The sequence below is a fragment of the Xyrauchen texanus genome, chromosome 14 (genome assembly GCF_025860055.1).
Source record: "Xyrauchen texanus isolate HMW12.3.18 chromosome 14, RBS_HiC_50CHRs, whole genome shotgun sequence".
Classification (NCBI taxonomy): Eukaryota; Metazoa; Chordata; class Actinopteri; order Cypriniformes; family Catostomidae; genus Xyrauchen; species Xyrauchen texanus.
In genome coordinates, this window is record NC_068289.1 from 7,126,391 (window position 1) to 7,151,397 (window position 25,007).

Genomic DNA, 25,007 nt, shown 5'->3' on the forward strand with positions numbered 1-25,007 from the left:
CTTTTAACAGCTCCCACAAGTAAATGTCTAGATAGAATTAGATATTTTCAAAAGTGTATGGACAGTTTACAATTTTAGGAGCCTAGAGCTGGTTGCTTGGGACTTCGGGCCTTGGTTCATTCACTGTTCATAAATGAGCAGTGTTGACCTTCAGTATACAGACAGTACTGTAGGTCACTGTTGGTCAAACAAATTAAAAATACACATCATATAAAAATAGGGCTACTAAACATTAGACCTCTCTCTACCAAAGCACTAATTGTTAATTAAATGATTACAGATCATAGATTGGATGCGCTCTGTTTGACTGAAACCTGGCTTAAACCGGATGAATATATTAGTTTAAATGAATCTACTCCCCCAGGTTATTGTTATAAACATAAGCCTCATCTGAAGGGTCAAGGAGGAGGTGTTGCTACAATTTACAGTGAAGTGTTTGGTGTTTCTCAGAGGGCAGGATATAAATGTAAGTCTTTTTAACTAATAATGCTTAATGTGACACCGTCAGATATAAATAAAAAACCTCTGTCGTCTTTTGTCCTTGCTACAATGTATAGATCACCCAGGCCTTATTCTGATTTCCTTGGTGAATTTGCAAATTTTTTATCAGATCTTGTAGTTACTGTAGATAGAGCTTTAATTGATGGTGACTTCAACATTCACATAGATAATGAAAATGATACATTGGGATTTAGCATTTATCGATATTCTCAACTCTCTTGGAGTCAGACAAAATGTAACAGGACCAACTCATTGCCATAATCATACGGTAGATTTAATTCTGTCATATGGAGTTGACGTTGATAATGTAGAAATTCTGCAGAAGAGCGATGACATATCGGATCATTACCTCGTCTCTTGTATGCTGCAATCAGCTAATGTTACTCAATCAACACCACGCTATCATTCAGGTAGAACTATTCTTTCGATTACTTCACTAATAATCATCCAGATCTATCTCATACACTCAATAAACCCCAAAGCCCAGAAGAACTTGATGAAATAACAAAAAATATAAATGCAGTCTTCTCTAGCACTCTTGTCGCCACACTTCGATTAAAGAAAATTAAAGAAATAAGCCCTGCACCATGGTACAATGATCACACTCATGCTCTCAAGAGAGCAGCTTGGAAAATGGAGCGCATATGGAAGTATTTTGTGGTGCATGGAAGGATAGTGTCTGTAGCTACAGACAGGCACTAAAAGCTGCCAGGTCAGCATATTTTAGTAAACTCATAGAAAATAACCACAACAATCCTAGATGTTTATTCAGTACTGTGGCTAAATTGGTTAGGAATAAACCTCAACAGAACCAGATATTACGTCGCAGCACAAGAGTAATGACGTAATGAATTTCTTTACAGATACAATTGAAATAATCAGAAATAAAATGAATTAGAAATAGAATGGAATTATGCAATCATCTGTCATAGCACCTCAGAAAACAGTGTCTAATAATTTTCCTCACGTGCAACTTCAATCCTTCTCTGTCATAGGTCATGAAGAGCTAATAAAACTTAGCGAAACATCAAAAGCCACAACATGTTTGTTAGCACTTATACCAACTAAGCTCTTAAAAGAGGCATCTCCTGTAATTTCAGAACCTCTTCTTAATATTATTAACTCCTCGCTATGCTTAGGACATGTCCCAAGAAACTTAAAAATGGCAGTTATCAAACCGCTTATTAAGAAGCCACAACGTGATCCTGGAGAACTGGCTAATTATAGACCGATTTCAAATCTCCCGTTTATGTCAAAAATACTAGAAAATGTAGTTTCCTCCCAAAGATGTTCATTTCTACAGAGAAATAGTATACGAAGAATTTCAGTCAGGATTTAGGCCTCATCCCAGTACAGAGACAGCACTTATCAGAGTTACAAATGACTTGCTCTTATCATCTGATCACGGCTGCATTTCTCTTCTAGTGCTTTTAGGTCTTAGTGCTGCATTCGACACGATAGATCACGACATTCTCTTCAATAGGCTAGAGAATTATGTTGGCAATGGTGGAGTTGCATTAACATGGTGTAAAGGGATTAATGGAAAGGAGGAGGCGAGAACCGGCTTGACTATATAAATGATGATTTAATGATAAACTTAAAAGAAGACACAAACACACACACATGACGGACATGTCCGTAAACGATCTCTCTCTCCCTCACGATCCTCTGCAGTCGACCTTTAACCTTCACAGAGGTATAATTAGCCTAATACGGGACCGGGTGTGTAGGATCACGACCCGGCCCCGCCCTCCGCCCTGCCACATTCCTCCCTTGTTCTCTCAGGCTGAGGAGCCCCCGGCCTGACATACACCCCCCCCCCCTTTCCCTGGGGGAGGGCGCGCTTTACGTCTAGTCTGCCGGCAGGTCATCCCCATCTACCTGGTCAATGGAGGTGACTCCTGCACCCCTGGCAGTGGCCCTGACCGCTCCAGGTGGTCGGTTAGGAGCCCCTTCTCCCCTCGCGGTCGGCGGCCATCGTCCTCTTTCAGGCGGCTGGGCTCCTCGTCCCCCGGCAGATGGCCGCGGCTGCTCCGTTGGGGTGGACGGTAGATATATTTAGATATATTCTGTACACCATTATGTACAGAATATATCTAACACTTACTCAACACGTAAGTCTTCACTTTTCTCTTTATTTTCTCAAACAAAATTGTAACTTTCCGAGTTGAATGCAGCAAGAGGCAGATTACTAACGTTAGCTAGCTAGTTTTGCTAGCATGACTTACACTTAGCTTACCTTACTTTATGCTTGCTTTAAAGTAAGTGCCAATAAAAGTTTGACGAGGTCCCAGCTGGCTCAGTAAGCATTGCATTGCAGAATTTACATACTGCTGTGTGTTTTCTTTTGAATGCTTTTTTGCAGATTAACTATTTCTGGTTTAGGTCAGTGTTTCCTGGCCTTTTTCTGCCACAGCACACTTTTTACAATTAAAAAATCCCATGGCACATCACTATCCCACATAACCATCGTCGATAATTTTCCTTTTCAAGAACTTTGATAAGATTGTATTACAGAAGATTTGTCTGACATCTCTCAGACAGCCACAGTTTCTTGTCCTGTTTCCCGCATTCACTTTCTTGGAATGCGTGTGAAGGGGGCGGGTAGGGGTGACAGCCTTTAACAGTAACACAAATTTCAAATTAGAAATGAGTCAAATTAATGCTTGCATTTGAAGTAGGAAGTTTTACATACAATCACAGTAATGATGTTAACAAATAAATCAGACAATGCACAGGTCATTTAGTGATTTCCTCGCAGTTGAAGTCTTGACCTGTCTTGAAATAAAATCCAGAGTCCTCTTTGTCTCCGACCAAGACAAGACAAAGTAAAAATTTATGTCTCAAAACCAAGATCGATCTTGAGTACTACAGCACTGAACCTCACATCCAGAATCTCCACTTAACAACAGGCTTTCAAAATCTGCCAAGCAGCATCTAATTCCAAATAACTGATAATACATTATATGAGCTCTACTTGAGCGAAGCACCGCAAAAGGTATTGAATATACACAGTATTCAAATATCAAAATCCCCATTCAGGTTCAGGTCAGTTTTTCCAAGAATAGGGCGAGTTAGGGTCTGTTCACATGTGTTTTTTTCATGCGTCTGCACTGTTTTTCAATTCTTGTTCTATGTAATCATGCACTGGATGGCGTCTTTGACCGTTGCACCTCATCTCACAGTTTTTTACGTCTCACGTGGGAACACCATATTTGTTAGTCACAATCTCAATTTAAAAGTGTAATTTTTATAAATGCATCTCGAAACGCCTGCATTCTTTTGCATTTGTTGCGCTGTGTATTGCTTTTTTTTAGCGCAGGTGTGTCACAAAGATTGAACGTTCAGGTTGCAAAGAGAACTTCGTGTGTGTGTTACACTGTGATCCCAGGATTTTTTGTTGTTGTTTTTTTTTTGATAATCAAAGCATCCTGAAGAGGCTAATAAACCACAGCAGTGTAACTCCTCACACATGACAATACTAGCGTTCGCTGCCTGAAATGGGCACAGCACATATCAGCTTTAGCGCTTAAATTACATATTTTCCATGGGTTAGCCCTTAAAGCTCTGAGGTGGTTTTTAAAGATTTCCTGTTTCAGTGGCATAAACAAAATTAAAGGCTTCTTTTAAAAAAAAATTGTGATATACAGTAGAGTATGATATATTCAGAGCCTCTCAGCCTAAGAAATTGCTGACAAATCACAAAAAAACTTGAGCCAAAAAATGTTTTTTCCTTATTTTTCTGATTTTACATTATATAGGGTGTAAATAAAATAAACTAAAGCTAAAAAAAAATGATTTTGTTTTGTTCCTAATCATGTCACATGTAAATTAATACAATTTTGTGTTGATACGACAAGCAATCAAAAGATATAACCTTACAAAAAATGTATCCCAGTGTACAAAAGTCACACCAAACAAATAAAACATAACAATTGTACATTAGAACTAATTACAGAAGAAAACACAACAATGACTAAAGGCATGCTCTCTCTCCAAAGTATGCAGGCATGAGTAACAAGATCTCATTCAGTTCCATTCTGTGTCATTTGAGCCATCATTGAGTCTGTGTCATGTACTTGGCACCATCTCCTGGTGAAATTAGAGTGAACAATCCTCTTTGCCCATATTTGGACAACTACCACACCTTTGGTTGCAGTGATCTGAATCCTAATACGGTTTAGCATTCAATGACGCTGGACAACGTACTACATCATTTCTGATTAAGTTATCTGATCAAGGAAAGCTAACATGTTTTTAGCCATATAGCACCTAATGTGATGTGTGCACATTGTGCTTCATGTGGATTATCTAATGATCTATGCATCTGATTACTCGTTTTAAAGATAATCACCTCCTCTAAGAAATGGTTTGTGAAATGTTATGTTCAGTTTATTTTTCATGAATTTATAAACGAAATAAGATAATGGCATAAAAGCAACACCTGTTTGCATGTAGCATGTGTGTCAAAGAGATGTCAAAGACACATACTTAGTTACACTACACATTTTTCTGTGAGTTTAAAAAATATCTGCTGCATGGTTGTATTCTACTATTTGAGAGCTTTCCAATGAAAAATACTGTAAGTAAACACTTACATTTCAAAAGATGCATAAATGAAAACACAATGGAAACATGCACAACACAACACAACCAAACTAACAACATATACAGTGAAGATTTTAAAAAGGTTACATACAGTTGAGTAAACATTTGCTACTTGAGAGTGAAAAACCTTGGTGTGGATGGATGCTGCCTTTTTCTTGTGACCTGTCAGCCGTAAGTAGGATGTGAATACTGATGCTGCTGTTCCTGTATGTGTCTGTCACCAGCCATACCAACCATAGCTATCCTGGAAATCTTGTGCTTCAAAGTCCTGCAATGTTTTTTTTAGGATAACTAGGTCAAACAAAGATTGTGGGCTCAGACTGGAACACAGTGTGCAGTCATAAGATCCTGAGAGAGTTTCTTGGCTTCAAGACTCATGACACTTCAGTCTTGAGAGTTTTCCACAAAAAGCACTCAGGATTCATTTTTAAACACGGCATTGTCTTTTTGAAATGTGGATACAGATGATTCCAAACCTTCACTGGAGGAGAAGGCATCTGAGTTGTAAACGTCTGGGCCTGGAAATTAATGTTTGATTACAACTACTACAACCTGTTTAAGCATGCACCTGGAATGAACATCTGTTTCGGATGATATTTTTGAATAACAATGCTAAAGATAGGTGTAAACAGGATCCACAATGTTTTGATATTTGTCCACTTCCACCACATTCAGAGGTGGTTGAAAACACTTTAAAAAACACTTTAGCCACTCCTATAAATCTTACATCTTAAAGTTTTAAAATTACATCTTAAAAAGGAAATAATTGTCCAATCTGAATATTCGTAAAAGTGCATACACATACAAGACTTATTTCCGTATTCTCAAAATGAATTTCTGATTTTAAGATCCAATAGTTATGTTTCCAAGTTGTGAATTAAATATATGCAAAAAATCTGAATTTAAAAATTAGCAAATAAACCAGCATATCCTTTCCATGTGTTTAAGAGAAAAACATTGTCACTTCTGGAAAAAATGGCACTAAATAGGAATGAAAATGAAAGTTGAACCCACTGTGGCTATTTTATTAAAGCTGAAGTATGTCATTTCTGTGACACTAGAGCCACCGAATGAAAATGCAAAAATAATGTTTTCAAAACAGCCCTTCATTTGGCATTGATCAAAGAGTCAGACAGTCCCATCCCCATCTCATGGCATTGGTTGAGTAACGTTGTTGGGGTGGGTCTAAGTGGGCCACTCAAAACTAACAGGAATTTTCATAGCGTCACCGTGTTTACAGTTTTTGAGAAAATTAACCTGTGAGTGGCTTATTTATATTTGTCTCTGCATATTAGCTGGGATAGAAGATAGTATTTTAACACTGAAAAAATGACATACTTCAGCTTTAAATGTAATAATTTACTTGCAGTTTAGAGTTTATGGACAAAACACTCATGTTTGCTAGCGTTTGGTGGCAGATGTCTTTCATCTGGGAGTGAAAGCATATCAGACAGTTATGTGATGTAATAGTAGACAATTGTTTTGATGACACAATTGTATTTTATCAAACTACACAATGATGACTCTAAGACATTATAGATATTACATTTGTATCTTCTGTTAATGCCTGATCTTCTGTAAAGCTGCTTTGAAACGATATGTGTTGTGAAAGGCGCTATACAAATAAAAATGACTTGACTTTGGCCAAAGCAACATTAGAGATGCTACGCTTTGTTGAGGAAAAGTTACATTATTTTGTTGATGTGCATATACTGTATATTCCTATATACATTTTGTAGGAATATATTCAGTAAATGTGTTTCAATCATAGTTTATACATGTCTTCTTACCGAACAAAAATAAATAAATCCACCTCAAGCGAACCTAGGTTTTTTCATCAAGAAAGTTTTCTGCAATATTCCAAAATTTACATTAACATAGGTGGATGAAAACCCAGCTAAAGTGACTTTCTTCGGAGCCGACTGGTTGTGTATGCAGCGAGCTGCAAGTCACACACGGTTCCTCCCATCTCTGATGAGAAGCACACAGAATGAGAAGCTCAGTTAATACAGGTACTCCTTTAAAATAAATGAGCATTCTACTGAAAAACATTCTAACATGCCCTGATTTTTTACGCTTTATTTTTCTTTACCTTTTTGCACTTTACTATCATGCAGTAAATCAATGATGTAGTAGTGCATGATATACTGTACTCTCACTGAACACTTAATTAGGAACACATGTACACCTACTTATTCTCAGCCAATTGTAAGCAGTTCAATACATAAAATCGTGTAAATATGGATCAGGAGCTTCAGTTAAAAATTTGATCTCAGTGGTTTTCACTGTGGTATGACTGTTGGTGCCAGACAGGCTGGTTTGAGTATTTCTGTAACTGCTGATCTCCAGTGATTTTCACACACAACAGTCTCTAGAGTTTACACAGAATGGTGCCAAAAAAAAATAAAAAACATCCAGTGAGCAACAGTTCTGCTGACAGAAATGCCTTGTTGATGAGAGAGGTCAATGGAAAATTGGCAGACCTGTTTGAGCTCCCAGAAAGGCTATGGTAAATTAGATAACTACTCTGTACAATTGTAGTGAGCAGAATAGCATCTCAGAATGCACAAAACGTTGAACCTTGAGGTGGATTGGCTACAAAAGCTGAAGACCATGTTTGGCACTTTTTTAGGAGAATAGTGTTCATAATAAAGTGCTAAGAGGTTGTATACAGTCATGAAATCAGAGACCTTCCCTTTGAAATTCAAACACATGGTTAAAGTAGACACATTTCTACCACATGTAAATGACGATATACTGTATCTCGCCCGACCACCTGTGACTAGATCTTAATAGCAGGTGTAAACAGGGCCTAAAGCAAGGTCTGTATAAAGTCAGATGCAGCCTCAGCCAGTGGTGTTCCATTAGATAATCTCTCTCTGCAGGACATAAGCAGCTCGCACAGCAAAGGAAACAAAAGCTCCTAATCCCATTTACTGTAACACAGATGCCTTCCCCTCACTTGAATTTCCATACAGTACTGCGGCCAATTGGCTTGTGTTTCACAAAACAAGCAATCATTTGAATACCACCTGTCATTTCCACCTGCCATCTTTGTCCATAAAATATACCTTACAGAAACAACTTTATAATAGGCATTTACAGTTCCTCCACTGCATTAGCAAGTAATATGGCAACATAAAAGTAAGAGAAACATATTTTGGGACTAATATTTAGATATGAAATTAGATGGCTGCCTTAGTAGAGCAAGTCCCAGCTAAGTAATCTTAGTTCAAACACTCTTGTATTATTATTCACCAATATATTCAAGCACGAATCAAGCCAAATACTAACTTATGATACAACAATGATCAGCAAAATTAATGAAACATTCTTTAAAGCTGAAGCACTAGTTTTTATTTAATTTAGTTTTGGTTTTGTTTTCAATTTTACTTTTGTTTTAGTTGGTTTTAATGGCACAAAACTAGTTTTTATTTCATTTGTATTTTTTTAAAAGAGTCATTGTTTTGTTTTATTTGCGGTAGTCTATGCTTAATTTAATGTTTTTTATCCATTATAACGCCACACAATATTAACTGTAACACCTTACAATAAGGTTGTATTAGTTAACATTAGTTAACATTAATTATCGATGAAGAACACTTACATCACTTATTAATCTTGGTTAATGTTAACTCCAACATATACAGTACTAGTAGATTTTAAAACATCTCAGTTATGTGGAATGTAACACTGGTTACCTGACTGGGATTGAGATCCTTCATAATCGCTATGGGACACCGTCTAAGTGTCATGTGTTCTAAATCCCTCATACAATCAAGCCAATTTATTGGCTGATGGCACTTAAGCTGTGACGTAATGAAGCTAGGAAGCAAGTTGCAAGTTGACAATTAGTTTATTGACAGTCAAATTGAGAAGATAGGGGAAAAGTCCGGGGTGATGGTCTAGTGGCGCAGAGTCTCCAATGGTCAGATGATCGTGGTGAGAAGAGTGAAGCGAAGTGTTGAACAGACACGGCGAATCCGGGTAACAGCAAACAGGACACGAAACAGGGACAACGAGAGAACTGGACTGGAACTCTGAAGAGCGAACAACACCGGACATCACAAAACAACGATCTGACAAGGAGATGAGAGAGTGGTGAGAATTTAAAGGGAATGGGAATGAGTAACAGCTGGTGAGAGGAGTGATTGCGGCAGAGCGCTAATCATGGTACAAACAACACGCCCACACATTCACGCACCCACACAACACACACTAAGAACAAGGCACGAGACAAGGAAGAGACATAGGATTAAATACCGTGACATAAGCAACACCTCTAGTGAGCTATGTTACCGGCTCAATAAAAGTGCCATCAAGTCAGACTTTCTGCAGGAAGTTACGAGTCTATGCAGCTGCTAGAGAGAATCACCCGCTATGCATTGTCTTGTTCCCACTCAGGGAACCAGGGTAATGTTCCACGTAACTGAGACGTTCCCTTTTGTAGGAACTCGAGCTGCATAATGGGAACAATATACACATTCATGCCATGCGAACAGTAGCTGCAAACTGTCAAAGTCCGTGTTGCAAGCATATAGTGGCACAAAATGGAGCTAAATCATCATGTATGTGGAGAGGACCACCTTGTCGCCTATCTAATGTCCTCCAAGGATGCACCTCTAGACAAAGCCCATGAGGATTCCATGCTCCTCATAGAATGGGCTCGAATACCCGAAGGCAAATGTAAACAGCATGCTTTGTAGGCATTTGAAATTGCATCAATAGCCAATAAGACACTCTTTGCTTGGAAAACCGAAACACCCCTGTTGCGGCCACCAAAGCACACAAACAACTGCTCTGACTTACCCCACTGCCCAGTGCGGTCAACATAAACCCAACATAAACCCTTTGCCCAAACTGGGCAAAGCATATGTTACATTCATGCTCTTCCCTCTCAAATGGGGAAGGAAAAAAGCCTTAAAGCTAATGGTCTGTGAGTGAAATGAAGTTGAAATAACCTTGGGCTTGTAGCTCAAATTAGGTCTTAACACAACCTTTGAACACTCTGGCGCAATATCCATACATAAGGGATAGATTGACAGGGCATACAATCACAGACTCTCTTAAACGATGCCAATGCCACATAAGAGTCAATAACGTATCAGTATCAGTATCAATAATGTGCTCAGCCGTTATTGTGGCAACATATAATTTAATCCTTTCAAGGGCAACCCTGGCCCTAAATCGCTCCTGCAAAAATTCCATTACTGCACCGACAGGGCAGTGAACTAGAATTTACCTCATGCTGTGAACCAAGAAGCAAAAATACACCACTTGAATGTATAAATCCTCCTAGTTGATGGAGCTCTAGCATTTAGAATGGTATCAACCATTGTTAAGGAGCCACACCATAACTTCCATAAGTCCGTCCGAAGGTGCCTAATGTTGCCTTGAGCCTGAGACAACATATCTGTCCTGACTGGAAACTCCCAAGGCACTTTTTCCAGGAGAGAGACCAGAGTTGAAAACCATTCTTGAGATGGCCAAAACGTTACCACTAACAGAAGCCGAAATGATCACCCCAAACTCTCTGCTGAACTGTGTGTAGCAGACTGAAGGGTGGAAACAAGTAAAGATGTGCTGTCGGCCACTGATGCACCAACACATCAATGCCTAGCTGTGCCAAAGGCGAGAGAGGGGACAGTGTGACTTCTCGTTCCAAATTGATGTAGAATGCTACCGTCCTGTTATCTGACCAGAAAAGGACATGACTGTCCTGAATCTCTGGGAGGAAAAACTTTAATGCCAGCAGCACCGTGAAAATTTCCAGACAGTTTATGTGCCAATATTGCCGCTAGCCCATCCAAACCTCATAGGCTGGATGACCCCTTACACAGCGCCCCAAACCCTGGAGGAGGTGTCTGTTGCTATAAATTTGTGGCGACACATCTGTCCCAACGGAATGCCCGACATCAGAAGGTAGTTCAGTTTCCATGGTTACAGAGTTTGGTAGCACCCACGCATCCCTTCGAAGAGGCAGACACATGCGTCAATGGTTGAAGTCCCTTTGTGGAGTTCATCCAACACTAAAAAGGTCTCGCATGCAACATGCCCAGGAGAATGATAGCAGAAGCCCCAAATGTCTGTGAAATTTTTTCGCAGAGAGAATGCATCTAACTCTGAACATTGCTAGACACTGTCAAAAAGACAGAACATGAGCTGAAGAGAGATGTGCCTGCATTGCACACGAATCCAGCTCCACCCCTAAAAACAGAGTCCGTTGCCCTTGTAACAGTACACTCTTGTCTAGGTTTACACGCAGCCCTAGATTGCTCAAATGTCTGAGAACGACATCTCGATATTGGGCAAACAAAGTCTTCGAGTGGGCTAACACCAACTAATCGCTGCGATAATTTAAAATGTGTATGCCTTGAAGAATCAATCAACCAAAGCTGCATCCATGCATTTTGTGAAAGTGTGTGGTCCAAACGGAAGGATGCAAAATTGAAACACAGCCGAAATCGAATCTGAGAATGTGCATGTGCTTCAGCTCAATCTGAATATGGATATAAGCATCCTTTAAAACTACTGGCATACTTTTGGTGACAGTCCCAGAACCAGTGGCAGAGGAGGAGGAAAGCCTTCACTCCTCCAATACTGGGGCTGGTTGAAGGGAATTTGATAGTGTTTTTGCCTTTTTTGTATTTAAAGATAAATTATGAGTGCCCTGATATGTATCTATAGCAGGGACGCTGACAGAATAAACCTTTTCCCTGGTATTTTGAATGGAAAAAAGCAGGAGGAATGTTTATTTGAGAAAACTGGTTCACCACAATGGCCCCAGCATACTTGAACCTTCCTGTGGTTTGCATTTGAGGGTCGAGCATAACAGTACAAAGTCCTCCCTTTCGGCTTGCCCTTGTCTACTTGTCTAAGGTCGCAGAGGCTGCATTTCCCCACTAAGGGAAGTGGGTATTCGCATTCTCAACTACCTCGAGGACTAGCTAATCATAGCTCACTCTCGAGACGTGTTGTGTGTGCACAGGGACCTGGTGCTTTAGCACATCAGCCGGCTAGGGCTTCGGGACAACTGGGAAAAGAGCAAGCTCCTCCCGGTTCAGAGCATCTCTTTTCTCGGTCTGGAGTTGGACTCACGAACGAGCACGCCAAGTCAGCGCTGACCTGTTTGAAGGCATTCAGACAGAAGACAGTAGTTCCACTGAAACTATTTCGGAGGCTCCTGGGGCATAGGACATCCTCGTCGGTGGCCACACCGCTCGGGTTGATGCATATGAGACCGCTTCAGCACTGCCTCCGGACTCGAGTCCCGAGATGGGCATGGGGCTGTGGGACACATCGAGTGGCCATTACGCAGATCTGTAAACGCCTTTTCAGCCCTTAGAACAACCTTGCATTTCTACCGGCAGATGTTCCCCTAGAACAGGCCTCCAGGTGCGTCGTGGTTACGACCAACACCTCCAAGACGGCTGGGGTGCTGTATGCAATGGGCACCTGCCACCTGCTCCTGGACAGGCCCACGGCTACGTTGGCGCATCAACTGCCTCGAGCTGTTGGCAATACTGCCCTGCGGAGGTTCCGGCCATTGATCCAGGGCAAACATATGCTGGCTCGAACAGACAACACATCAACGGTAGCATATATCAACCGCTAGGGTGGTTTACGCTCCCCTCGCATGTCACAACTCACCCGCCATCTCCTCCTCTGGACTCAGCAGCACCTCAAGTCGCTGCGAGCCACTCACATCACGGGCGACCTCAACACCACAGTGGACGCAATGTCATGGCAGGTCACCCACAAGGGAGAATGGAGACTCCACCCTCAAGTGGTCCAGCTAATCTGGAGTCGATACTGTCAGGCACAAGCAGACCTGTTTGCCTCCCCAGAATCCTCCCACTGCCTGCTCTGGTACTCCATGACCGAGGCACCCCTTGGTTTTGTCATGCTGGCACACAGCTGGTCGCCTGGTCTACGCAAGTATTCATTCCCCTCAGTGAGCCTGCTTGCACAGACCCTGTAAAATGTCAGGGAGGAGGAGGAGCAGGTCATCCTAGTAGCACCCTACTTGCCCACCCAGACTTGGTTCTCGGACCTCACGCTCCTCACGTCAGAAAAGGTTGTGCCCCTCCTAGCAAATTCCCCTGAGGAAGGACCTTCCTTCTCAAAGACGGGGCACCATCTGGCACCCGCGACCAGACCTCTGGAACCTCCATGTCTGGCCACTGGATGGGATGTGGAAGACCTCAGTGGCCTTCCACCTTCTGTGGTAGACACCATCACTCAGGCTAGGGCCCTCTCTACAAAGACCCCCAGAGATGCAGAGTCAACTCAGTGCTTTCCTTTCTGAAGGAGAGGTTGGAGGGATGGCTGTCCCCCTCCACCTTGAAGGTGTACGTAGCTGCTATAGCTGCACACCATGACACAGTGGACGGTAAGTCCTTAGGGAAGCATGACCTGATCATCAGGTTCCTGAGAGGCACCAGGAGGTTGAATCCCTCCAGACTGTGCCTCGTTCCCTCATGGGATCTCTCTGAAGTCCTGCAAGGCCTACGAGGGGCTCCCTTTGAGCCCTTAGAGTCAGCAGAGTTTAAGGCACTCTCCCTAAAGACTGCCCTTCTGACAGCGCTCACCTCCATCAAGGGGATAGGAGATCTGCAAGCATTCTCTGTCAGCAAAATGTGCCAGGATTTCGGTCCGGGCTACTCTCACATGATCCTGATTACTATATCTAGGTTAAGCCGGTTTCATCCCATGTCTTAGCAGGAACGAACAGGTAAGTCCGGGTCAGCCGGCCGGGTATATCACTTGCACATAGCACCTTTCACCTTCCTTGAGCTGAAGAAGCGCATTGTTGATTCCCAGTAGATGTGTTCCCTGTTTGACTTCCTCCTAGCCCTGTGGCAGGCGAGTTTGTGGAGAAACTTGCTTCTGGCTTATTACATGTAATAACTAAGCCCGTACTGGGATAAGTGCTCCGCATGCACTGGTTCCCCATAGATAACCCCTTGCGACGTATATTTCTGCTGAAAACGTTTCCCTGTTGGTAAACTGCTTCTTCCTTGGGCAGAAGCCCCTCTGCTCCATCAACTGGGCTGCATCACCGAAGAGTCCGGATTGTGACACAGGGGTGTTCATTAGAAAGGCCTTGTCATGAATATCCATGAGCGCAAGCCACAGATGGTGTTCCACCACAACAAGGCCAACCACGTTTAGACCAACAGCATTAGCAAAGTAGTTGGTGGCACTCAGCGCCAAATCAGAAGTTCGGCGTTATTCCATGATGGCTTCAGCATCCGGTCCAGCTCCCTCATCTAAATCCCTCATAAAATGGGCCTGTCAGTCTTGCAAAACCACCAGCATGTGCAAAGCGCCAAGCACTAGGAGTGTTGCTTAAGTGCCATCAACCAATAAATTGGTGTGATTGTATAAGGGTGTTCAGACCATTCGAGACTCAGATTGTGTCCCATAGCAATTACGCAGCTCGAGTTCCTATGAATGTGAATGCATTATGAACCAACATAAACTTGAATGAACATTTGTAGATGCATAAATTAACATTGACATGAATGTTATATAATATATTGTTCTTTTTTAGTTCATTATGCATAATGTTAAAAAATACAACAGTATTGTAAAGTATCATATTATCTGCCTGTGATGACACTTGCTCAGAAACATGCTCAAAATAATACAAGTTAAAAGTTTTATTTGTCATTTCACAACAACACAGCATACTGTAGCACCATTGCCGACACATTTAGCAATAAATAGATTTTTTTTCTCTTTGCAATCAGGGACGGCAGCACCATTATTTGCCGTCACCGTTTTATGTATGCTGGTATATTTTGGTGTCGTCCAGAGTTCCTCCCCCAGATTTATGTGCCTCTAAACATCACATATGCAGACAAACTGTGATTGGTTGTTTTTACATGACAATCAGATGGCTGCTCACTGAGAAATCAGGCTTGAGAGATAACGTGATTGACTTCATGCAGAAATGCTTTTCAACTTTATTCGCCACCACCACTGCTTCACCATGATGTATACCTTTAAAAAAACATGGAAATGAGACTAGACCAGTCGACTGAGTGGCCGGTGCAGTTGCCCCAAAGCAGCTGCACAAGCACGGATGATGAAACATTACTCGTAATTGGTCAGACTCTCTGATAACAATGATGACATGCGCTTCATACTACCCATATTACTCTTACTACATCTGCCATATAATTTTAAAAGTATGGTAGTATGCCATTACAAAGGTGTTTATACTGACACTTTCAGTTTGTCTAAACACTAATTCACTTAATAAAAACATGAGAGTGAGACTAGACCAGCCGACTGGGTCAGCCGGTGCAGTCGCTCCAAAATATACTTATTCATAAAAAAATCTAGAAAGAAATACATAATAATTACAAAAAATACTGACTCCTTTAATGGTAATAAAATAATATAGGCTTATATCAGACTTTTTTCTTGTACACACAGGCATCATGTTTTTGCTTATTATATGTAAAATTTGAATTTCTATCGAATTCACTTCGTCTGCAATGATCAGTCATAACTGAACCACAAAGCACATGACAGGTAGTCCAAAGTGTCCAACTAGACACTTTGACAAACACACATATTATTTAAATATGATTATCCAACATAGATTCAAAATATGAAAACTAAAGTCATTTTCTCTGATATTATTTAGTTTTAGCCTGTATGTAGTATATAATCGACTGATCGAGTACTTGTCCTGCACCAACTAATCGACTATTACAAACACTACTTGAATATCGTTCATTGATTTTCCTTTGCACATTTGTCTACCGTAGACAACACTTAATTATACTGCACTTTATGTGGACTGTTTATGTGTGTTATCCTAATAATGTTGGTATTGGATTTTTTGTAAGCTCTGGGTGAGTGCAAATATTGATGTTTTGTTCACTTGCATTAATGCATATTGATAATTTCATTCATAGAGTACATAACTTATATTTTTTATTGAAAATTTCATTTACGAGTAATCAAATCAAATTTTTTTTGTGTGGGTTAAAGTACTCCGTTACAAAATTACTCAATCATGCCCATTGCCAATGGAGACACATCAATAACATAAAATCGTATTCTTTCTCGTGAGTCTCGTGACCAAACTTAATGACATCATGAAAAACAATCAATGAGTTTTTATGTTATAGACATGTTGCCATATTTGATTTCGGAATCCTTTATGGGAGTTGATTAATAGTTTGATTTCATAGTGAAAAACAACTTAGAAAGAATGTCATACAGGTTTTGAACGACATGAGGGTGAGTAAATAATAACATGATTTAAATTTTTGGGTGAACTATTCCTTTAATTTCTTTAAAAATGTACACACATCATCTTTAAAATCCTGATCATACTTTAAACAATGATAAATCTCGGCTAAGTCACCTTGTTATACTCATCTTATAATTTAATGAAAATATGTCTCCTCTAAACGACAGCGAGTGAGCACAGGGACCCAAAATGGAAACCATTCCACTTCATTAGTTTTAGTTGTACAGGGTAAAGGGGAAATATCTTGGCAGACACCTCTCAGGCAGTACTGCAAGTCTAACCATTACAGACTCAAGGAGGAAGTGAAGATGCTTACGATTGGGCTACTGGGCAATTAGGCTGAGGACACAGTGGCATCTACCTGAAAGGGAAGGCAGGGACTCATCACTTTAGCTGTGACAGTGAGGTGAACAGCTGGATGGCTGAAGCCTGTGGATACTGCTGGCAGCTGAATGCTCCTCAGAAGCTCTCTGTGACACGGGGACAGCAGATAAACACAGCCTTTCCTCCTCCCACTGATGCATCATCTGCCAGCTAGTCCTCAGTGGCTCCCTCTTGGGAAGATCAGATCGTGAACGATGTGTCTGTCACACCATCACTGACCGTGAGAACAGATAACCCTTTGGCAAATGCTGGATGAAGTATCCACAGCCAGAAATTTCTCACAGAAAATGACCTGAATCAAGCAAGCCTGAAAAAGAGAACAAGCAGAGAGAAATAGGGGTTTAGGTTGGATAAACACAACAGAAATACAGCTGAAATCTTACAGAGAATGACTTCTGGAGTGGTCAGAGGAATTCTGTGTTTGTTCACAAATCATTAGCATCTGAGAATTTCTTTAGAGGTTTAGATATACAGTAGCAGTCTTTTAAGGGACATATCAAAGATATCAGCATTTTCCTAGGTCTTTTAAAATACACTACTGGTCAAACGTTTTGAAACACTTGACTGAAATGTTTCTCCTGATATTAAAAGTTGGTAGAGAAAATGTCAAGTGTACATGTCTGCAAATTCATTAGGCAAAGGGTGACTGCTTTGAAGATGCAAAAATATAACACAGTTTTAATTTATTTTGGATTTTGTTTAGTCATAATTCCCATAGTTCCTTTTATGTTATGCCATAATTTTGGCATAACAATTTAATAAAAACTTTACTATTATTCTAAAATGTGAAAAAAAGAATATATATATATATATATATATATATATATATATATATATATATATATATATATATATATATATATATATATATATAAATATATATTAGAATAAACAATGAGTATGTGTTTCAAAACCTTTGACCAGTAGTGTATATGGACACTATTCAACTCTTTAACAATACAATGCTTCCTCCTATGTCCACCCTGACAGTTTATGTAAACTATGCTGCGTACTGGTGTTGGCATCAGAACCGTGAGCACATTATCATATGATAGCCCATGTTTACATATCAATGCCTATTCAGTCATTTAAACATTGCACTTGCGAAGAGGTTAGCCAATCATAACAGAGGTAATTTACATGCTTTAGTATTTAAGGTACAGTAGCAACAGCCCACTAAATTCTAAGCATAAAAACTTGTCATGTAAAACTGAATTACTTTGTTGTTGGTATACAAAACTTTAAACAACATTATAAGTGAAAAAAAATAAAATGCTTTAAATATGTAAAATATGACCTCTTTAATTGACAATACAGGGTAAGATTTGAGAGGACAACTGGTCTAATTGAACCTTACATGTCCACTGGCATGGAAGAATACCAACCAAAACTCTAGAGTAGTGGGCAACAGATTTAGATTTGTTAATGGCCAATGCCTATATTAAGAGAGCAGGGTGGCCGATAAGCTGATATAATACTGATATATCACTCATAATATAGTTCATAACTTACACCAAAAATTACTTTTATTTATTTACATTTATGCATTTGGCAGACGCTTTTATCCAAAGCAACTCACAGTGCAATTATTACAGGGACAATCCCCCAGAGCAACCTGGAGATAAGTGCCTTGCTCAAGGACACAATGGTGGTGGCCGTGGGGTTTGAACCAGCGACCTCGCTGATTAACAGACCTGTGCTTTAGCCACTACGCCACCACCACTCCAATTTATATTATAATTACAAACATTTTCACACAAAACTTTAACTTGGTAAAAATATTTTTTTAAATACTTATTATTGTGTGTTTTAAATGTTAGATAGCAGTTTCTCCTGATTTATATTTAGTCATCCCATTTAAATAATTTGTTTTTAATTGTAAATATATTAGGAAGAAGGAAATTACAGAAGTTCACACAGTAGTCCAGCAATCATGGACGGTAAGTCACATTTTCACATTTCCCAAATCACATTTTATTTCTCAAAAACACAGAATCAAACTACTTGTAGATACAGTGCACAGTTAATGTGCAATTTCTTTTTATAGCCCACATGAAGCACATTTGCTTTGAAGTTGAGCTCTCACTCTTATGACTGCTTCTAGCTTAAACAGATCACCTGAAGTGCTTGGAGTGTCACAGACAGATCATCATGCGACATTTGTGAGTCAGAGGAACAGAATCCTGGTCCAGGCTGATATTATACATGCTTGAAAAGAAAATTTATGAGGGTCCACAGGAAGAAAACGCTGAAGTTTTGTGAATTACATCTGTTTATACAATATATCCAAATTTTTGCAGAGTATATGACAGTTTTTTTGACATTTGCATTTTTATCATTAGACAAGACAGTTAAAAGTTACAGGGAACAGTAGCAGAGAGAGAGAGAGAGAGCGAGAGAGAGAGAGAGAGGGAGAGAGAGAGAGAGAGAGAGGGAGAGAGAGGGAGGGAGAATAGAACACACAAGTAATTTCAACATCATGACCTCAGATGCGTCTGATGCAACTCTGTTATGTGGGACTGTTTAAATTACGTTGTTGCATGGTGGTCTATTTTTGTGATACACAATGTCAAGTAACAACAAAACAAACAGTGATTGATCATTAATATGTCTCAGATGGCTCCTTCACTTGCAAGCAGGTGATTCTCTGCTCCCTTAAAGCTTGAGAAACTAATTGGCCATATAGGAAAATATATTGACTTATGCCAATAATGAAAAAAAAAACAGAACATAGGCAGATTTATCGGTAGACCACTACTCCAGAGATAATGTAATTTATATTTAAACGCTTAGTTTGTCAAAATATAAACCAAGCGTGTATTGTGTACAGGGCTGGACTGGTAATCTGGCATACCGGGCATTTTCCCGGTGGGCCGACACACTTTTGGGACAATCGAGGGTGGAATGGACATCGGGAGAACTGAGCGGGCTGGTGGTTTGGCCGCAAAATGTGCCGAATGGGCCACGATTAACAACAATGACCCGCTGCGTTATGCAGAACGGACCACAAACCGGTGCCGCAATATGCAGAAATGAACAGCGAACAATGTCTTAATGTGATGTCTTACACTGACGTGCGGTCTGGGTAGGCAAACTAGGCACTGCCTACCCTGCCAAAATTCAAAAATAAAATGTTTATTAAATAATAAACTTGTATTTATATTTTTACTTTTTATTCTTGTGATTTAAATATGCAATATGTGTGTTATTCCAATTGTTTAGACGTTATGATGACAAATGTAGCAGTTACGCATAATCAACTAAAAACAAATGGTAGAATAAGCAGTGCTTTTACGGTCCATTCATTGCAGATGACAAGCGGAAAACCCATGTTGCGCATGCGCGCCGATCCTGTATTCTTTAACATGTGCGGCAAAAAGCACAAATCTGCTGTGCCTTTTCGCGTAAATATGTTATGCCCGTAATCATCTCCGTTACGTATCAGACATGGACCAATTAAAATCAAGATATTCCTGGACATTTCGCGTAGCTGGCGTCATTACATCACAGCTAAGCGTAGCCTACATGCCTAATCCCGCCAAATTCAAAATCAAAATGACAGCACCGGCTGTAATCACGGAATTAAGAAATTTTTCCAAGCTCGATTTTAATTCCAAATATGAGTTAATTGCAAGAGGGAGGTCTACGCCAGCCTTAGATGGACTAGTACAGCAAAAGGGCCCAAAAATTATCCGATCATTTCAAACTGATTGGTATGTAAGAAAAGATTGGCTATGTGGCTGTGCGTGTGTGTGTGTGTGTGTGTGTGCGTGAGAGAGAGAGCGAGAGAGAGAGAGTACACTATATACATCCTGATTTGTACATTTCTTGATATGCGCGCTTGTGTGTAACGTTCACTGTTCTAGCGCTTTTGTGTGTGTGTGTGTGTGTGTGTGTGCGTGAGAGAGAGAGAGTAAACTATATACATCCTGATTTGTACATTTCTTGATATGCTACGCTTGTGCGTAACGTTCACTGTTATTACGTATTATTAGCTTAAACAATAAATCAGGTAATCTGGCTTTCATAACTCAGTGCCTAGCCTCTTTAAGACATCACCGCACATCACTGATGTCTTGTGTATATCTGATTATTTTGCCCTGACTGAAAATGCATGCCATGAATTAAATTATATAAGTGCCATGGATAAGTGACACAATGGAATGATTGTGAGGATGAAAATACGAATGGAAATTTCTTGATCAGTATTGTTTTCTGTCCAAAGTTCATGAATATCGTATTGAAACAAGATGTTTGGGTGGGACATATCATAGGGCCTGTCCCTTTTTTTTTTTATTTACATTTATGCATTTGGCTTTTTATCCAAAGCGACTTACAGTGCCCTTATTACAGGGACAATCCCCTAGAGCAACCTGGAGTTAAGTGCCTTGCTCAAGGACACAATGGTGGTGGCTGTGGGGATCGAACCAGTGACCTTCTGATTAACAGTTATGTGCTTTAGCCCACTACACCACCACCACTTTAAATAATCAACAGGCTTCGGTTCCAACACAGTCATGAATCATGATTGGCTATTTGCTGGTGTATGGCAGTGGAAGGGACATTCTAATTTGAGAGAGCATTTGATTAACAGAAATATGATTAACTCAACATGTGTCATCATCATCTTTGAGTTATACTATTGGATGTGGCTGGTAACTACAAGGATGTTGGTTCAATCTCTGCAAGCAGCAAGTCATCACCATTACATCCCTTAACTCTGGCCTGCTCCAGGTGGATTGTTCCTGTAATAAGTGTATAGTAAACTTGCTTTGGGCAGAGGCATTCGATAGAACACTGACCATATGTATCCACTGGTGCAGAGATGAGTGCTGTATCTAATTCTTACCCTATGGGAGCTGAGTGGCAGCTTGCGCGGGGGTTTGTAGAATTGACAGCAAAGTGGAGCAAGCGGTGAGAGCATTAAAAGCTGGAAAATGTTAAAATGTATGCAAATGAGAGGCGAAAACAGCAGGAGATGAAGGCATACCAAGGTTGTGATGACTATGATAAGCATTTTAAAATCTGTTGCCGATAATGCTGGATTTTCTGGTGGATTCAATGCTTAAATCACATATCTTAATTCAGATTTCAAATGTAGTTTGCTTGCTTTCACAGTGGCTAAGATAAAAAAAAAAAGTGTATTACAGTAAATATAAGTGTATTGCAGTAAATAGATGCTGTACATGTACTTGGAGAATTAAAAAAAATGGGTCATTATTGAGAAAATAAAAAACCTTCAGGGTACAAGTACAATACAAACCCCTCTAATAGACTATGATTTTTGTCATAATGACTGACTGACTGTACATCATCCCTTACACACAGTAAAAGGAATAACCAGCTGTATATATGGTTTTTTTCTCTCCGCTTTTTCTCCCCAATTTGGATTGCCCAATTCCCTATGCACTATAAATCCTCATCCAGTGATTCGCCTCAATCCAGGTGGCAGAGGACAAATCTTAATTTCCTCCATATCTGAGATCGTCAACCCGCAAATCTTATCACGTGGCTTGTTGAGCATGTTACCGTGGAGACATAGCGTGTGTGTAGGCTTCACTCTATCCTCCGCGGCATCCACGCACAACTCACCAGGTGCCCCACCGAGAGCGAACCACATTCTAGCAACCACGAGGACGTTGCCCCATGTGACTCTGCCCTTCCTAGCAACCGGGCCAATTTGGTTGCTTAGGAGACCTAGCTGGAGTCCAACAGCATGCCCTGGATTAGAACTTGCGAATCTCTCAACAAACAAATCTCTCACAGCTAGACTCTCCATTCAGTCCTGATAATCTATCCTGGTAAATCTCTCAGATAATGCAGATATCCTCCACCAATTCACAAAATCAATAAAACAGCCAGCGGTCACAGGAGACGGCTATCGCACTTTATCATGAGTTTGTTGTGAAGTCAGCGCAGGAGAGAAGAGAACAAGAAGAGAGTAGTAGAGGGGTCAGGGTTGTGAACTCAATCAGCGCACTGCTTATTGTGAGGCACTGTCATCCTGGCTCCATTGACTGGCCCAGGTGCTTAGACATGGATGGTTAAACAACTGTAGGTAAGGGTCAGGTCACGTTGCACATTGATGGCTTATGGGACAAGGAAGGAATTCATATGAGGATGGACCATGGAGTACGACATTTCTGTACATGAGCTCAGAAATGAACTGGAGACAGAACATTCAGTACCACTTTTTACTAACCTTCACTGATGACTCATTAACAATCATTACATAATGCTTAAAAGATCATTAGTTAATGTAAATTCAAATACTTACAAATGTTATTAAACTTAGTGTTTATTGTCTTAATTACATATTTTCAGTTTACTTTATTCTTATAAAGTGTCCAAAATTTCAATTGTAGCCTTCTATTCGAAACCCACACCCACCTCCCCCCAGTCAACGGCAAAATGTTAGATGGTCAACTCGATCAGACAGCGACGGGAAGTACCGCCACGAATTTCTTCTCAGTGCTCACACTGAACACTTGCCATTGAGCAAGAGTCCTCTCAATGTTTCCTCTTTTTTCCTGCGTGGTGGCAGCAGATCAATAGCTCTTGTGAGATGTGAAATGGCTGCTTTCATCTATGAAGCAATGCTTTCAAAATCAGAAAAAAACGATGCGATTACAAGCGCGGTTCACTGCTCACGAGTCATGAGATTTGGGGTGCAACTCAATCAGCTCCCTAGTTCAGTAGTCAGGCTACTGATCAGGGAGTCAGCCATTTCTAGGACTGTCTCAATCACAAAATCTACCACTGTGCACTGAATCTTTCGCTCCCTAATATTCAGGCAATAAAAACTAGGGAGCATCGTTACTCACTATCGGAAACGCCTTCATGTTTTCTGAATGCTTTCAAGTCATTAGAAGACAAGCACAAATGTAAAACTATGAAATCAAAGCAATATTTTCTTTTTAAAAGAGATGTTGGTTGTAATTTTTTTCATCCATAATGAACATGAATATTAGAGTTGTTAGAATAAAGTTAAAAATACACTCTTTGTCTCATTTATCTTTCATAATATCACTGTATGTTTGATTATCTATCCCGAAAATGCAACGCAGTGTCATTTATATAGTGATGCCGTTGATTAATACCAGCTGTGTTTAAATGTGCAAAATAATTTTTGTGTCACAGGTAATTGAGTCATAAGTTTCCCAATGTTCAGTGGATGAACAACATTGCCAGTACACAAATTTGTATTCTGATCCAAGAGATAGGGAGCTAGGGGGCTGACTGAGTCACAGGGTTGGTCAATAAACGAATGCAATGGCTAAATTCCCGGTTAAGTACTACACTACCCACAGCTAGGTCCTTCATGGATCCACCAATCAGAGGCCCCGTTTCCACACCCTGGTATTACACTGCGTTTCGTGTGATCCAATCACATATGGTCAGGTGAGACAGAACGCTGTTTACACCTGGTCGTTTAAACGTGTCTCTTGTGACCACTTGTGGTTGGATTTGGAGGGGACTGTCTCTGTTTCATGATGACATGCATCAGTCACTATGTCAGTGTGTTAATGTGTGATTATAAAGAGCAACAAAGTAAAAAATGCTGTGCTGTTTCTCCCAGATTCTGTTGAAATTTAATATAAGCCCAAATGCAAAATGTCAAGCAGAATTATCTGATATTTTAGTGGATTACCTGTATTAAAGTATCTTCATGTGATTGTGCCTGTCATCTGTGTTGATATTAGACCCGCTAAAGAAAATCTGTGAAGCTCTTGTGATTGTGGATTTATCAGCTTTTTTATTTTCCCATTGGATGGTTATTTACTTTTAAAGCAGCTCTTAACTGGCAAAGTTAAAACACTTGTTTTAGTGCATCTGTTGATTGACAGGTGAGGGGTGGTGCTTCACTGCTGCAAGGACGCAAACAGGACAGATTAGCATTTACACCTTAACTGCGATGTTGACACGTGTTTTTGACCACATTTGTATGTGGTTTGTGTGATCCAATCACAAAATGTTTTAGACCCCATTTACACCTGTATATAGGGCCGACCACATGTGATCGGATCACCCAAAACACATATTAATACCAGGTGGAAATGGGGTCAAAGATCTCAGAATCTCAACAGTGTAAAAAAAGTTAAATTCAAACTCTTCAAATGAAAGATTACACAAATTAATTTATACTAAATAATGGTTAACAGATAAATATTTAATGTCAGTTAAATTAATTAGTAAACATTAAAAAGCACATTTCTCATATTTATAACAGTTTAAACAT

The 25,007-nt window shown here is 40.1% G+C and overlaps 1 protein-coding gene across 2 annotated transcripts in view; it reads right to left on the reverse strand.

The window, feature by feature from the left end:
* The window catches only part of thsd7ba (thrombospondin, type I, domain containing 7Ba), a 281,967-nt gene that overhangs the window by 212,760 nt on the left and 44,200 nt on the right, over positions 1-25,007 (reverse strand). For both annotated transcript variants that reach the window (XM_052142989.1, XM_052142987.1), the window contains exon 2: positions 16,746-17,075. The gene's annotated coding sequence lies outside the window, so the exon portion shown is untranslated. The remainder of the gene's footprint in view (positions 1-16,745; positions 17,076-25,007) is intronic.